The sequence below is a fragment of the Heterodontus francisci genome, chromosome 32, assembly GCF_036365525.1.
Source record: "Heterodontus francisci isolate sHetFra1 chromosome 32, sHetFra1.hap1, whole genome shotgun sequence".
Classification (NCBI taxonomy): domain Eukaryota; kingdom Metazoa; phylum Chordata; class Chondrichthyes; order Heterodontiformes; family Heterodontidae; genus Heterodontus; species Heterodontus francisci.
Window position 1 is genome coordinate 35,408,027 of NC_090402.1, and position 15,217 is coordinate 35,423,243.

Below are 15,217 nucleotides of genomic sequence, written 5' to 3' on the forward strand. Positions count from 1 at the left end.
ATCAACATTGTTAGCGAATAAAGTAACTTTTGAAGGAGGAGCCAGACTCCAGTTCACAATTTAGCATATAGTCCCCATAGCATGACAAGATCTTCAGCTTGCTTTGATGGCTGAATGATTTTTTTATGTCTGCTTGTGTTTAAAATAATTTAATTAGGGTCTGAAGAATAGAAATAACTTCGTTTGGCAGTAATTGTTATTTATGGGGAAAAGAAAGAATAATCCCACTCTTTTGGTGGAACAGTATCCATGGATTGATCAGTCCTGTATCATTCCATCTCTTCTGAAGAATTTTCAATGATCTAAGCATTTTAATCATGAGTGCAGATAATTAGTTAAGTGACCCAAGAATATATTGTAATCTCTTGTCTGAAGATGGTAAAATTACTGCCCAGCATGTTCAAGCAATTGAGATCTCGCCTTGAAAAAATCTAGGTGTAGAAGTATTATCAGTAAAGAAACATAATAAATCATGCATTTTGGAGTAAAATATCAGCAGCCCTATGCTTTAATGCACTTCACTGCCCTAGTTTTTCTTCAACCACACTGCCCCCCCCCCCCATATATAAGGGCTATTTCCTTAAGAGTCCAAGCTCACATTCAACTTGTTTACACTGAGAAAGATTCTCATTCCCTCATTTAACTACACTAATTGTGATTAAGAGCCAAAACGTCTAAAGCAGTGAAGAACTTAAAACTCACTATCGAGCCTACTTAATCAGGGAAGCTAAAGGATAATGAGAAATCATTCAACATTCCTTCATTGAGGATCACCAGCTCCCAATTATGTAATAAGAAGCAAAGTATTAGTTAATCGGTACAAATGGAAGTCCTTTTTATTACCAATTTGTCCAGTTCGATTGATCTGCAGAAATAGCTTAACGCTGCTTGGAGGGTGCTTTGAGAAGCACCAAAGGCATTTGCAAACTTGCCAGGTTCTCCCTCCCTCTCCTGCTGTCCTTTATGCTGTGCTCATACTCACAACAATGCTACAGTTATAATGTGAGGGTTGTCGAAATCCAGATTTGGGGCCAATCCCAGCAGGATAGAATCTACTTTGCTCAGATCTGTTTGGGTTTCAACACTTGGTTCATCGTGCACAATTCTAGTGTTGGAGCGGAAACAAATCACTTTGCCCTGCCACTAAACTTGCAGTGTAAATGTGCCCTAAGAGGGATTGATCATATCATAGCTTGCTCCTCTCTGCCAGGGGATTTTTTTAAAAAATCATCTTCTAAAGACATTTATAGCTTTGATAATTCTACATTTACAAAGAGTATTGAATCTCAGGTACCTGCAAACGATTTAATGTTTTGTTTTCTGTACAATTACACCTCTGGTGCACTTTACGATCTGAGATCTCCCTCTACAGGTGGTTATTTTGAAAATAAATGCAATGTGGCCTTTTGAATACTTAAGCCCTGAATATAGCCGAAACTGTCCAACGGGAATGGGGCAAATTTGGATTTTTTTTATTCATTCACAGGATGCAGGCATCGCTGGCAAGGCCAGCATTTTATGTCCATCTCTAATTGCCCTACAGAAGGTGGGAAGAATGGACACCTGTTCTACACTGCACCCAATTTTGTGTTCCATTAAGAGTCAGCAGTTGCTCTGTAATTATAACCAAATTGGAAGTATAACAGGAACAGCAAGTAAGCATGTACCCAAAGTGAAACTCTTAAGAATCATAAGATCATAAGAAATAGGAGCATGAGTAGGCCATTCAGCCCTTCGAGCCAGTTCCGTCATTCAGTAAGATCATGGCTGATCTTATTCTGGCCTTAGCTCCACTTTCCTGCCTGCCCTCCATCACTCTTGACTTATTTTAAAGAAGGGAGTGTGGTAAGAAAATGTCAAGGGTTTGACTAGTCATGTATATTGACATAAATTTTGTTGGAATGCTTGTGCTTGGGGACAGCACTAGCAGTAAGACTCATGGGGCAAGATTTTAACTCACTCAAAACCATTCACTCACACAGAGTTGAATTTGGCTCTTGGGGGTGTGGGGTGCGGTTACCTATGCCTTCAACTATACCATAATTTAGCTTTGCTTCCATTTTCATTTGGGAAGAAATGGTATCTTGTGAGGTCTATGGAGTTTGGCTTGGATGTTATTCAACTTACCTATACCATTGATTTCACTTCAAGTAGCATCTTCCAGTATTAGTATATGGATACACAGTTGTCATGCTTGTATTGTATGTAGAGAACATAGACAAGCAGACTTCTCTTTCACAATGAGCATTTGCTGGTGTCGGCATGAGTGAACGGCATCTGCAGATTCATTCTTGTGTTGTTCATCTTTTTGAAATATGATTGGTTGATACGTTTTGCTTGTGGATAAAATTGGGCTTTCTTCATCTTATAACTTGTACCATTTCTAGTCATATATCATGATTCAAGCTTTTCTTGGAAAAGTTTGTTCCATGATGCAAAGTTATTTTTCATGTATCAGTGCTATTAAAAACCCATCAGGTTACCTGTTTCTGCCATCTTAAAGTAGGTTTAATAACAATAAAGGCAATCCTGAGGCCATAGTAGAACAGTATTGCTACTTAGATATAGATGCAAAGGGCACACTGAATCTATGGCTGTTGACTAATTACAGTCATTCATGGGCCTACAGCTCAGTGAAACCTGTAGAATGTCCAAGTTAATTAATCATAGTCATTCCTCCTGAACTCATCCTTAATTCCTTTGAAATTATCCATGAACCTCTCCTTAATATTCTTGAATAATCCTCATTAGCAAAATGTCTCAGTTGTCTCTCGAAGCACTGATTATTTATATACAGGAATAATCTTCCATTCTGACAAGTTACACAATGCCATCATTGTCACTGCTCAGCAACCAAAACTCTCAATTCCTTTTCTACTAATTGGATGAATATACTCCAGCCAAGAAACTAGTATTTAGGAAATTTGAATGCTTTTTAAGATACCATATTTCAAATGCAACCATATATTAAACCCCTTTTGGTATTTTCTTCACAGTATTATGTAACAGTTTACACCTAAATTGCATAGAGCTTTTCATACAATTTGGAGCTTGCAATTAATTCCAGGCTTTTCTCTTCACAGAAATTGAAAAATGTGACTGTGGATATTTAGCCAGACAAGAAAACTTGAAAGTTGTCATTACAGTTATGTCTATTATCTTCATCCTTTTAATAATAGCAAATGCCATCATCCTCTTCATTCTGTTTTCAAAAGCAAAGAAAACATGGTAAGTAATGTCATGGGTCTATTCTGTTTACAAATGCAAACACCTTCAAAAAGAACAGAGGGTGGGGGCAATTTTTAAGTTAACCCACCGGCAGGACTGCTGACAAGATCTGGTGCAATATTGGTTTTACACCTCACCCGATTTTGTGCTCCATTGAAGTCAGTGCAAAGTAAGAGTGGGTGGGCTGGAAAACTGATGTGCTATGCAATCCAGTGGATTTCCCACCAAGTGAGTAGGGTAAAAAGAACCCTGATGTTTTAATTATAGTTAACTCCACTTGAGTGAAAACTTCATAATTGTGTATTTCTGTTGGGTGATTTGAAATTGAGCTGCACTGTTGCTCATAGAGGGTAAACGCACTGCATATTGTGGTACAGAATCCCGCATGATCCCTCGTCTGTGAGGAACACTTTTGCTTCTCCTGGCTGACAAATATGTAACAAAACTTACAACAGGTTCCCTTTGGGTAAACCATCAGCTGCATGCCACAGGCTCTGCCCAGTCTTAAAATGGCAAACAGAGTTCGATGTAGGTCTTGGTCCCCAATTTGTGCATTAAAAGGGCCTACCATTGATTCAGTCAGGTGCCCCCAGCTGCCCAGTGCTAGACCCGGGGTAGGGTTACTGCAGCCAAAGCTTTAACATGAGTGGAGCAGTAAGTCTTAACAATTTTCGGGGTGGCATACTTTATTTCTGCCAGACGAAAGGCCTCAAAATCTCCCCCAACCTTCTCCCACAACCAGGATATTGAATCTGGAATCTTCACAGTCCATATGGCTCAATTACTTACTTAACTAGCTTCGTCATCAGGTAGGCTAAACACTGGCACTCCTTTGAACTGAAAACCAGTGATCAAAGATTAGCTTTGTTTGATTTTTGCACAACAGTTCTCCCTTCTGTCACCTGAGCTAACAAATGCACATACTGGTGAAAGCATGTTGATTAGCAGAAGGAGAAATATGGTCCATTCACTATAAGTATCCAACCAAGATCAATTTTTTTATCACAGCAGTAGTCAAGTCTCTTTAGTGCATTTGAATAGAAATCAAATAAACAAAAATTTTGAGCACCCCATCTTCCAAAGAACATCGACATGTTCTAAGAGAGTGATAAGGATAATTCATGGACTTTAAGGACTTTAGGTTTAAAAAATAACTCTTAGGTCTTGATTTTCATTCCGGATTCAGGAAGCCAATACATAGATTGTTTCTGGGATCTGACCTCAAACCGCATTTGCATCGCTGCCATGATGCAATCTTCAAATGCCAATCATCTCATTGGGCTGGAGGCAAGCTAAGGGCCTAATTAGTGGCGCCGAGTGCAGCCAGGAGGTGGGAACTGACAGCTGAGCACAATCCTCAAAGGCAGATGACAGTCATGACTGTGCTTGCTGCTGCCTTGCAAACTAGAGGAGGCAGGAGATCAGAGGGCCAGCAGCCTCATGGTGCAGACCAGTGGCCAATTGGCCAATGAAGAGGTACTACACCCACTCTGATACAATGAAATTTTTAGCCTAAACATTTTCTTCACCATTAACATGACTTGATGGCTCCCTGCGTTGCACCCGACAGCCCAGACTGCTCAGGTTTGCTGATCTGTAATTTCAGAGTTGCCTTCTGGCCCTCCCCAGCCTGTTAACAAGCTCTGCAATGAGCTTAACAGGCAGTTATTTGGAGGCGAGCAGGTTCCCGGCTCTCTCCCATCCTGCCCTTGATTTGAAAATTGCAGCGCATCCCAGAGGCATCGAGAAACTCAGGCATTATCTGGAGCACCATCTATTTTCAAAGCATGCCTGCATTGACCTGACCCCCATGGGCAATTGAAAATCCTGGCCATAGATTTGAACTCATCTTTACATGACAGAAGAAAACTAAGGGACATAATCCGGATTTAGGTAATACCAGAAAAAATAGATCTTGTAGATGTGCATAAATAGTTTAAGTTTTGAATGCTGCAATAAACGGCACAAATACAAAGCTAACAAGGAACAGATTGCCAGCAAAAGCAGTTACTGTCGTGACTATTAATGTTATTTTCAAAAGAGTTGGTTAATTATATGGTTTGGAATGGAATTCCAAATTGTAGGGATATGTGCGAGAGAAATGATCAAATGCTGTACAGTATCTAATGGTTTCTGAGAAATTGAAACCATTAACATGCCAATGTAGGAAAGCCAACTAATCTGTGGACTTCGCCACTTGGTTTACACTTGAAGGTGAATGAAAAATTTTATACAAAATTTTGCAGATGATAAAATGGATGAGGTAGAGGCGATAATAGTGTTTGGAAGGACTGGGATTGTTCATAAAATGACCTTTGCTCCTTACATGGTCTGTGTACCCAGTACCATCATTGCTCATCATGGCAACATACTTAAAATCTAACCCAAAATGGTTTCCATAGCATGGTTTTATCCTGCCACTTTTAGTCAAAAATACAATGGTTTAGCAGCTTCTATAGAGACAAGTGTTACTTGTGTACAGCAGAAACGGACAAAGGCCTAAATCATTATTGAAGTAAATGGAAGGAAATAATGGGTCTTTAAAAGTTTAAGGATTAGCAATGTTAACATATTGCATGAAGGTGAATGCTATTGTATTTCAGACTGTATTCTTCTTGTCTGTAATTAAATCAATCAATAAAGAATGAAATAAAAAAACTCTTGAGTACAAATCTAAACTAGGGTATTTAATTAACGATAATTTTAGGTCACAAGTGAAAGAGTCAGCAATCTCAGTACAGTCAATAATCAACAAGGAACCACCATTCAAAATTGCGCTGCAGCAGTTTCAGCTTCAAGAAGCCTCAGATGGAGCATTTAGAGAGAATTTGCATCTTTAGGTGAAGTTGCCACTCTGGAAGCTGAGACTTTGAATATTTTTAAGGCAGAGGTAGATAAGATTCTTGATAAGCAAGGGGGTGAAAGGTTATCGGGTGTAGGTAGAAATGTGGAGTGGAGGTTGCAATCAGATCAGCCATGATCTTATTGAATGGTGGAGCAGGCTTGAGGGGTCGAGTGACTTACTCCTGCTCTTAATACATATGTTCATAAGTTAGTAATACTTCTCGATGAGGAAGGAGTGCTGTTCTGAAGTAAGCTTATTTCAGGTTGACAACAAAAAACGAAACTGGAGCACTTAACAGCACATAAATCAAGTCCATAGGAAGTTTGTTCAGCATGATTTTTTAAATTCATTTGTGAAAGAGACCTATAGATCTTTGTTCATTCATTTGGCATCTCTCTTTTTCCTATCACTCATTGCTGCCTCTTATTCTCTCATTTGTCCTGTCTGTAGAATTATTTTCAATGTGTCAGTTTGGTTCAATTTCTAGTGCCTTTGAGTCAGACAATCATGGCTTCAAGCCCCATTGTGGATTTTTGAGAGTATGACCTAAGTTTGACACTATGGCCAGAATTTTACAGGGACAGCTGAAGTCCCGCTGCCAGGGCTGTAAGCGGGAGGCGACCCCGCTTCGACTGGCTGTGGGCCCGGGAAGGCATATTGCCGCTAGCGGTCAATTAAGAGTCTGCTGCCAGGGCCACCATCCCAATTAAGGATGCAGCCCGTGCCCTAGAGCTACCGGCCCAATCAGAGGCGGGAGTGAGCTCTTTATTGGCCACTTAAGTGGCTTAATTGGGCTCACGGTGGACAGCTGATCTGCCATCTTTCCCATTGCTGGCAAAATTGCATGGTGGCAGGAAGACATCAGGCACCCCCCACAATGACTCCCATTTTGCCAGCCTTCCTGACTCCCAGCCCATTGCTAAAGGCCTGGTTGTCAAGCATTTGAGAAATCTTGTGAATGTGATAAGGCATTAAGAGCTACCGGCCCAATTAGAGGGCCGGCCCACAGATAGCGGTGGCCAGTGCTGAGACTACAGCTACAAGGAGAGGGTGCCTTAATGGCTGAGGCGCCCTCGAAGAGAGAGTAAGTGGGGATAGGGGTAGCCGGGGCCTAGCAGGCATGCGCCGGTGATCGGGGGTAGGTGTGCCGCTGAGGGCAGGTGGAGATGTTCCCCTAGAGGAGGCCATTGCTGCTGGGGCTGGGGGCCACTCCTTGGGCCAAGGAGTGCCCCAAAAGGAGGAATCCCTCCTCCACTGGAGTCTGCTATGAGGTCAACAGTTTTCATTGGGTGGTTTCCCCATATGTTGGTGGGTCCTCCGACCCAGGTAAAATGCCCATGGAGGCAGGATGCAGTCCTTTATTGGCCACTTAAATGGCTTAGTTGGGCTCCCGGTGGGTGGCTGATCTGCCACCTTTTCCACTTCTGGCAAAATTGCATGGTGGCAGGAAGACATCGGGCACCCCCCCCACAATGCATCCCATTTTGCCAGCCTTCCTGACTCCCAGCCCATTGCTAAAGGCCTGGTTGTCAAGCATTTGAGAAATCTTGTGGATGTGATAAGGCATTAAATATCAAATCAAGTTCTTTTGTTTCATGCTTCACTGTCTCATGATTTTTGCACTCCTCATAGCTAACCTCATCATATATTATGCAGTGTCAGTATTTTTGGTTTTATAGATATGAAAGCATATAGCACTCGTTCAATCATCATTCATCATCGGCATGTAGGCTGTATTCATTCACTGTAGGATGTAACTCTCCTCATGCCTTTTCCATTTATCTCTATCTCTTGCTGTTCTTGCCCATGTGGTTCCCAGGTATGATATTATGTCATCTCTCCATCTTCTTCTTGGTCTCCTACTTCTTCTTCTTCCTGTTCTTGGCTGCCATTCCATTCACCATTGGCATTGTTCGATATACTAATCTAAATTTATTTTAGTTTTATGTTCAGAACATAGACTCAGGAGATCAATTCTATTTCCTTTGAGGACAAGTATTGTAATCAAAATAATTCATATTCAAGGTCACTGATTTACAGGGAGTATAATTGGTTGAATGGGAAAGAGAATCGAGCGTGGTATTGAAAAATATAAAATTCTTAAGGTACTTGATAGGGTAAATGCTGGGAGGATGTTTCCCCTGACTGAGGAGTCTAGATAAGAATCAAAATTAGGAGTTGTTCATTTAGGACTGAGATGAGGAGAAGTTTCTTCACTCAAAAGGTTGAGAATTTTTGGAACTCTGTACTGAGGGAGCTGTGAATGCTCAGTCATTGAGTATATTCAAAACAGAGATCGATAGATTTTTGAATACTAAGGGAATTAAGAGATATGGGGATAATGTGGACTGGTGGAGTTGAGGTAGAAGATCAGGCATGATTGTACTGAATGGTGGAACAGGCTCGAAGGGCTGAATGGCCTACTCCTGCTCCTATTTCTTATGTTCTTACGACATTGACTAATTTCGCTCCCATATGTATCAAAGAGAATGAGTGAATTCCAAAGGTTATTTCCCAAAATATTTCTAAAAATCATGGGATCCCAATGTAATAAAAGTGGAATTAGACTTATTCCATCATTATGAACTGACTTTTTGTTCCCGGGACCTGATCCCATCGTCAGGAGGAATTGCAGGTTGGGAACTCACAGATGCTAGTGTCGGACCCTGAGGGCAATTTTGGAGGAACAGCCAATTAAGTGGCCACCTTCGGCAGCCAATTAACGACAGAGGGCAGACTCCAGAGGCTGGAGGGCCAATAGGAGACCCTCCAGCATTGAAAGATCAGCAGCCCTACTGTCAGAGGTAGGAGATTTAAGATGGAATTCAGTGAGGCATCGATGCCCGCAGCACCTCCTGACCAATCCCTAGTCTGCCGCTGGGAGGCCACCTCAATTCATGAGCTGGGCTTCAGCCTCAGCGGGGGTCCTGCCTGCTGTCTGGAAAATTCCTGACGGCTTCTGACAATTGCCCCCTGGGATATTTAATTGGCCTAATTGCCTAGCTGTCGCTGGTGGATGAATTGCCATAAACCCCCCACCTCCCTGCCCCATTTCCAGCCTCTATGAAAATTGTCCGGAAGCAGCACCGTGGAGGCAGATCAGCATGCCTGCCTGCAGCAGGAAATTGCTGGATGTCCTGTCTCTGGTCCCATCTCCACAGCTGAATGAAAATTCAGCTCAGTAAATCAGTAGCCCCATTAGTATGTCCTTTGCATTTAGCATGTCCAGTTAAATTATGCTATTCATACATCACTCATAATCAAGTTGGCATCATAAAGATAAATGTTGAGGCCTGGAGCTTCTGCTTTGGGCACAATCGGCAATCCGGGTACAAATTGTGAAATTGAGTAGCGCTTTAGAACTTAATTCTTTCAAAAAAAATGTGCTTTTATATTGCTATATTTGAGAGTACTAACAAGATGCAGTTTGATTAACACAGCTGAAAATGTGTTTATCACCATCAAAACCTTTTGATGAGTGTCTAGTCCAGTGCCTGTGAGTAACCCAATTTTAAATAACTGAAACTGACTTAAAAAAAACTAAACAAAACTATTTACTAGTTATATTGTTATACAGTAGCAGGTTTCTCAGTAAATTAAAAATATATATTCTGTTAGTGTCCAATTTCCTAAAAAAATTGCCTAATTTTAACAGCCTCCTCGAAGGCCCACAGGTAAGTACAAGTAGTGGAAATTCGCAGTGTTGATTAATTCAATTGGGGATGTGGTCAGTTTTGTGGCTAGGGCCAGTTTCTAGCATAATGCTTTTTAAACTAGCATAAAAGATTGTGGAAACTTGATTTGTACTGGATGTAATTTGTGCTTGAAATTGCAAAATATTTTTGAGCTGGGTTGGCTGATGTTGGGCGAAATGCACTGAGAAAAACAGTGCAACCTAACAAAAACTGTCGGCCCACAGACTGACTATTTTACTTTGTTGGACAACACTGCTCAAACTAATTATTTTGAAGAAGTGAATCTTATGACATTGACTAATTTCACTCCCATATATATCAAAGAGAATGAATGAATTCCAGAGGGTTTTTCCCAAAACATTTCTAAAAATTAGATTGCTGAGGTGATGTCCACCTACTTTGGTTGAGTGTGTTCTCGCACCTACACTGTTTGGGATCTTCTTCTCCCTGCTGCTCTCACATGCGTTCAAGTCTTCAGAAGAAGGAATTTTCTTCCACACAAGATCAGATGGCAGGTTGTTCAACCTTGCCCGTATCAGAGTGAAGACCAAAGTACGGAAAGTCCTCATCAGGGAACTCCTCTTTGCTGATGATGTTGCATTAACATCCCACACAGAAGAGTGTCTGCAGAGACTCATCGACAGGATTGCGGCTGCCTGCAACGAATTTAGCCTAACCATCAGCCTCAAGAAAATGAACATCATGGGACAGGACGTCAGAAATGCTCCATCCATCAATATCGGCGACCACGCTCTGGAAGTGGTTCAAGGGTTCACCTACCTAGGCTCAACTATCACCAGTAACCTGTCTCTCGATGTAGAGATCAACAAGCGCATGGGAAAGGCGTCCGCTGCTATGTCCAGACTGGCCAAGAGTGTGTAGGAAAATGGCGCACTGACATGGAACACAAAAGTCCCAGCGTATCAAGCCTGTGTCCTCAGTACCTTGCTCTATGGCAGCAAGGCCTGGACAACGCATGTCAGCCAAGAGCGACGTCTCAACTCATTCCACCTTCGCTGCCTCCGGAGAATACGTGGCATCAGGTGGCAGGACCGTATCTCCAACGCAGAAGTCCTCGAGACGGCCAACATCTCCAGCATATACACCCTACTGAGCCAACGGCGGTTGAAATGGCTTGGCCATGTGAGCCACATGGAAGATGGCAGGATCCCCAAGGCCACATTGTACAGCGAGCTCGTCACTGGTATCAGACCCACCGGCCGCCAATGTCTCCACTTTAAAGACGTCTGCAAATGCGACATGAAGTCCTGTGACATTGATCACAAGTCGTGGGAGTCAGTTGCCAGCGATCGCCAGGGCTGGCGGGCAGCCATAAAGGCGGGGCTAAAGAGTGGTGAGTCGAAGAGACTCAGCAGTTGGCAGGAAAAAAGACAGAAGTGCAAGGAGAGAGCCAACTGTGTAACAGCCCCGACAACCAATTTTATCTGCAGCGCCTGTGGAAGAGTCTGTCACTCTAGAATTAGCCTTTATAGCTACTCCAGGTGCTGCTCCACAAACCACTGACCATCTCTAGGTGCTTACCCATTGTCGCGAGACGAGGAGGCCAAAGAAGACTCTACTCGACAAAAGAACATGTGAGCTTTGGTTTCCAACCTTAAAGATACAACACAGTTGCTTTATGTTTGTAGCCTAGCTCCTGGCAACTCATTGAAGTCCAAGAATGCCTTCTTTTCCAATAAATTATGCATCTATGCCCTATTGGTCCATCTTGCAGCTTCACACTTGTTTTGTCTTGAGTGAACAGTGAAGAGACGGCCTGCACAATCGTTGCCGACATTTGGGATCCTGACGTCATATCAGCTGGTTAAGCTGTGTGATATCAGGATAGTGCTGCATCAACGTATTCTGGCGCACGCAGTTGAGTGCACCTTTATCTTCACAAAATGCTGTGTAGGCATGGACAATGAAAATGAAAACATTTATTTGCTCAAGGAGAAAAAAGTACAGGCGGAAGAAAGGATGATCCTAATATTCTACCTTCTGGAAACAGAAACCCATATTTCTTCTGAGTGCATTTTGAGAGAACTGCATTATTCTCCAAGATAATTTACATTTTCATTAGATCAACAGTACTGTTTGATATTCAGATTTTTTGCTGTGATATCAATTTTAATTTTGATTAGAGTAGTATAAACTGAGTTAAATCTTATGCCCACTTTCCAATCATTCTTCCGGATCTATAGAATCCAAACAGAATATCATTGTAATGGAAAACATGTCAGTTCAGCACAAAGCAGCTGTTATAAATGAAGAGAATAATAGAAACTCAAGAACAGTGATGAGCTTATGCAACCCTTGTATGTACTGCATGTACTCAGTTGGTATGACAGAACCTCATCAGGGCTAAGAAGGATAAGAGGAACATTTACCTGATTTTACAGGTGCTGTCCATTCATTACACCCTGCCCACAATCCCAGTGATCTCAGAAGGGATGACAGAGCCCCTAATGTCAGAGGGTGGATGCATTTATGGACTATAGCTTCAATCTATATGCATATTTGAGTACTTGAGTGCTTTTCAAAATGTTTTACATTGTGGTACATTATTGTTGTTTCAACAAATTGTTGTGCATAACTTATGAGAGTCTAATAATTGTATTATGCTGTGACATCACATTCTAATTTCCATAGGATCAGCGAAGTCCTTTTAAGTGCAGTATCTTGAGTCCATTACTTGGCAGGTTGACTGATTGATATGCCATTACAATATATCATGAAGATGGTCTTGTATAGGAACATAGCAACAGGAGTAGGCCATTGAGCCCCTCAAGCCTGTTAGCTCATGGCTGGTCTGTACCTAAACTCCATTTAATCACATGATTCCATACCCCCTAACACCCTTAACCTAACAAAAATACAGAATGCCTCCATTGATTTCATTACAAAATTTCACCCAAAGTTAATTCTAAATGGTAGAACCCATTATCCATACAAATTTTCCAGGGAGTCAGGGCTTAATTTTGCATAAACCAGCTAAAATGCAATTGAGTATTTAGAATTCATTTCTCACGGATTCTTGTCTTCTCATCCAGCTGAATAAGTAGTTGTTTGCAGGATGATTCCATATGTGGTAGAATTTGCTATCCATACAGTTCTGGGTCAGAAGACAAGTAAGCTTCAGGTCTGGAAGACTAGTCAAACTGCCAGGAGCTTCTCAAAAATACCTCATTCTTAAAGTAGAAAAGCATTCGGCCTTGGTTGAACATGCTGGGAACCTGTATTGGGAATTCAGCAGATTTTTAAGGGAACATAATATATTCGAGATTCCCACAAACTCTGGACCTAAGGGAAATGGACTCAAGTTTAAAAGCTGGAACTTGCACAAGGTAAATTGAACTACTTTTTAAAGAGGGCGTCGAATGCATGAAATGGAAACCCACAGAGTTACAAGATAGGTGCAACATTTTAAAGGAGAATTGGACAGATATTTCTGGGAGTAAGCAATTGGTTTTGGAACCATTCAGATGAACTGCATGGTCATTTTTTTAGTTCTGTACTTTTCACTGCTCCAATACAGATCAATCAGAAGCTAAAACAAAACTCATTAGGCTGAATTTTCACCATGACAGAAGGAAACAGGAGCCGGGCCTGGAAGCCATGAGGGAGAGCAGGTGACATTGGTTGTATAGCCTTAATGCATCTGTTTGGGGCTGCCACAGAGGGGTCAGTATCTATTTCTTCAAAGGATTTCCCTTGTCCCCTAGAATCCATCCTTTTGGGGGTTGAAGTGGAGTGAAGATCTGAGGCAGCCTGGATTGGTAGAGCATGACGGATTCATGGCAGTTGCCAAGAAAGTGAGCACACACATGGAGGAAGCTCTTGTTGCAGACCAGTTGGACATTGAAGGAGTGGAAGCCCTTCCTGTTGATGGATCTCACTGGCCAGTGACTGGGTGTCTTGTTGGCCACATGGGTGCAATTGATGATGCCTGCACTTGGGGAATCCAGCGATGGAGCTGAACCCTAATGCCCTCTATCCCTGTGTCTGTTTTTAAATGTATGTGTCGTCCAGCTCTGGCAAAGAAAGCACCAGTGACCTGCGAGATGCAATGGTGTGTGGCAGTTTTTGAGATGCCACTAAGGTCCAAAGCTGATCCTTGAAAGGAACCAGAAGCGAATAAGCTCAAGACCACAGTGCCTTTGACAGCCACTGCCAGGGTACGGTGACCAGTGCTGCGAGGTGTGAGGTCTTCAGCAACAAGGGCACATATGTTTGTGGCCGTCTGCCTGGAAAGTCGCATTCTCCTGCGGCACTGATGCTCAGGTAGCTCCGTCTTTGGCATTTGATCCTGTCTTGAGGGTTTGACCTCCATTGCCTTCCTGCCCTTCTTTCCTCCCCAATGCCCTCCTGATGCCCGGGGCTGTGCCTTTCCTCTGAAGAGTGTTGCCCCTCATTCCCACTGGGCCCAAAATCTAACAATCATGCCCCCAATGCCTGCTGAAGCCTTCCTTCTGGAAAGGTGGCCGCCCAATTGTCCTTGACAGCCGTGACCCCCTGCTCTTCTGCTCTGCAATGCCAGTGGTGTGCCAACATCATTCAAAGCCCAGGGTGCTGTGCCCACTCTCCCTGCCAACTGTGCAGCAGCAAGGGCACCCTCCTACCAAGTGCCCAGTCTCCCTTTTCCCCACAGATCCTCTTATGTGGCTGGGGTGATTCCCTGGGGGAGCCATGGCTGACCCCCACTCTGTACCCGCCTGCCATCAGATAAACAGTTTCTGAAGGTGTGGGTAATTTGTCCGGCCCTTTAGAAATTTGAACTTGAACCCTGAGAAACTCTTAATGATTTTTTCAATCGTGTTAATTGGCCTCAATTGGGAGGAGGGTGGGATTCCTATCCTGCCCTCCCCTGGGGATTATTGCTGACACCACCCGACACTGGTATTTTCGGAACGCCCACCCCCCCCAAACCACATCCCCTCACCTCTGTTCCTGACTTCAGACTAAGTATTGCTAGCAAACGGAAGTAATAAGCAGAGAAAGACCAACTGGTCTAGCAAGACCATGCAGTCATGTTGCATTGAGCATCAGTGTTTCCTCTAAGTTGCATGTGGGCGTGGCCACGCAGCAACCCGGAAGAAACTGAGCAGGTTGCTCACAAGTTGTATCCCTCAAAATACTATGGGTGCATGACCGCTTTAAATGAACCATGCATTAAAATGAAGAGGCTGGGCACAACAAGAGAAATTTAGTGAGGACGTTGTTGAGCGTTAAGATCCCAAATACTCCTCATCTACCAGTAGTAATGTAATCACAGAATCGTTAAAGTGTAGAAGGAGGCCATTCGGCCCATCGTGCCTGCACTGGCTCTCTGAAAGAGCAATTCGCTCAGTTCCATTCCCTTGCCTTCTCCCCATAATCCTGCACATGCTTCCTTTTCATATAACTGTCTAATTCCATTTTGAATGTTTTAATTGAACTTGTCTCCACC